This window comes from Papio anubis, chromosome 7 (genome assembly GCF_008728515.1).
Source record: "Papio anubis isolate 15944 chromosome 7, Panubis1.0, whole genome shotgun sequence".
In the NCBI taxonomy this organism is placed as follows: domain Eukaryota; kingdom Metazoa; phylum Chordata; class Mammalia; order Primates; family Cercopithecidae; genus Papio; species Papio anubis.
The window spans coordinates 3,140,212-3,142,663 of NC_044982.1; the positions used below are offsets into that span (position 1 = coordinate 3,140,212).

Genomic DNA, 2,452 nt, shown 5'->3' on the forward strand with positions numbered 1-2,452 from the left:
GCTGGTCTCAAACTCCTGGACTTGAGCAATCCTCGGCCTCAGCCTCCCAAAGTGTTGGTGTTACAGGCATGAGCTGCTGCACCTGGCTTCAACGGGCACTCTTAGACCCTGCTTGGGAGTGTAAGTTCAAGGTAAGAGCAGAAAATAATGAAGCACAATGCAAAGATCACATAATCAACAAAGCCAAAACTTATTTGGCAAAAGCCAGTAAAATTGGCATTTTGGACAACAATCAGCAATTAAAGTTGAAGTTGTATGGCCCCTACAGCTGAGCAATTCCACCCAAAATATTTACCCTAAAAAAACTCTCAGCTGTGTACAGTGGCTCACGCCTGTAACCTCAGCACTTTGGGAGGCTGAGGCAGTGGATGACCTGAGGTCAGGAGTTCAAGACCAGCCTGGCCAACATGGTGAAACCCTTTCTCTACTGAAAATACAAAAAAATTAGCTGGGCGTGGCGGCCCGCATCTGTAATCCCAGCTTCTTGAGAGGCTGAGGCAGAATCACTTGAACCTCGGAGGCGGAGGCTGCGGTGAGGCGAGAAGGCACCACTGCACTCCAGCCTGGGTGACAGAGTAAGATTCCATCTCAAAAAAAAAAAAGAAAAAGAAACTCCCGCTTTCCGCGCTACCCATAGAGGGGTCCATACAGCATTGTCCTGGATTCCCATTGTAACTTAAAGGCAAACTTTCACAAGGTCTGGAGCTCTTGATGTCCTGCAAATGAAGGAGGAGCATGTCCTTAAGTTCCCTGCAGCAGGAACCTACTTAGGTGGCACCAATCTTGACTTCCAGATGAAACAGTACATCTACAAAAGGAAAAGTGATGGCATCTACATCATAAATCTGTGGGAGGACCTGGGAGAAGCTTCTGCTGGCAGCTCGTGCCATTGTTGCCATTGAAAACCCTGCTGATGTTAGTGCCATATCCTCCAGGAATACTGGCCAGAGGGCTGTGCTGAAGTTTGCTGCTGCCACTGGAGCCACTCCAATGGCTGGCCGCTTCACTCCTGGAACCTTCACTAACCAGATCCAGGCAGCCTTCCGGGAGCCACGGCTTCTCGTGGTTACTGACCCCAGGGCTGACCACCAGCCCCTCTGGGAGGCATCTTATGTTAACCTACCTACCATTGCTCGTAACACAGATTCTCCTCTGTGCTATGGGGACATTGCCATCCCATGTGACAATAAGGGAGCTCCCTCATTGGGTTTGATACGGTGGACGCTGGCTCGGGAAGTTCTGTGCATGCGTGACACCATTTCCCGTGGGAGGTGATGCCTGACCTCTACTTCTACAGCGATCCTGAAGAGATTGAAAAAGAAGAGCAGGCTGCTGCTGAAAAGGCTGTGACCAAGGAGGAATTTCAGGGTGAATGGACTGCTCCAGCTCCCGAGTTCACTGCTACTCAGCCTGAGGTTGCAGACTGGTCTGGCAGCGTGCAGGTACCCTCTGTGCCTATTCAGCAGTTCCCTACTGAAGACTGGAGGGCTCAGCCTGCCACTAAAAACTGGTCTGCAGCTCCCACTGCTCAGGCCACTGAATGGGTAGAAGCAACCACTGCATAGTCTTAAGCTGTTTTTGCACGGGCTCTTCAGCAACATGAAAATAAGGTTGATGGAGAATAAACATCGGTTTCTAAAACAAAAAAAACTCTCAAACATATGCACGGGAACATGTATAAGAATAATCATAGCACTACAGTTTGTTACAGAAACACACTGGAAACAATTCAAATGTCCATTATCTGTATGAATACAGAAAATGGCATATTCGCACAAAGAAATAGTATATAACAGAAAGAATACTTTTTACAGCTACATACAACAACGTGAATGCATCTCAGTATCATAATCTCAATATATTATTTAAAAAACCAAAGCAATTCTTAGAATACACATAGCGTGATTCAGAAATGAAAACGTGCAAAACCAAACAACACGCTGTTTAAAGATGCAAATGTATAGAATGAAACTATTGAAAAAAACACAAGGGGATGAAAAACACAAAAATCAGGATAGTGGTGGCTGGGTACAGTGGCTTATGCCTGTAATCCCAGCACTTTGGGAGGCTGAGGAAGGCAGATCGCTTGAGTCCAGGAGTTTGAGACCAGCTTGGGCAACATGGTGAAACCCCATCTCTACTAAAAATACAAAAATTAGCAGGGCGTGGTGGCACGCCTGTAGTCCCAGCTACTCGGGAGGCTGAGGCACAAGAATGGCTTGAGCTGGGGAGGCAGAAGTTGCAGTGAACCGAGATGATGCCACTGCACTCCAGCCTGGGTGACAGAGCTAGACTCCATCTCAAATAATAAATAAATAAATAAATAAATAAATAAATAAATAATGCTTACTCCCTTCTCCCCTGTGGATCTGGTTTTACCTGGGAGTCCGTGCACCAGGGCATAGCTAACAGCAGACCCTCCACTGTTCTGGCCCTCATTATGGATTCCATG

At 47.1% G+C, this 2,452-nt stretch overlaps 1 pseudogene; it reads left to right on the plus strand.

Annotated features, from left to right (window-relative positions):
* Positions 1–531: 531 nt before the first annotated feature.
* Positions 532–2,062, plus strand: LOC101026811 (annotated as a pseudogene).
* Positions 2,063–2,452: the final 390 nt, after the last annotated feature.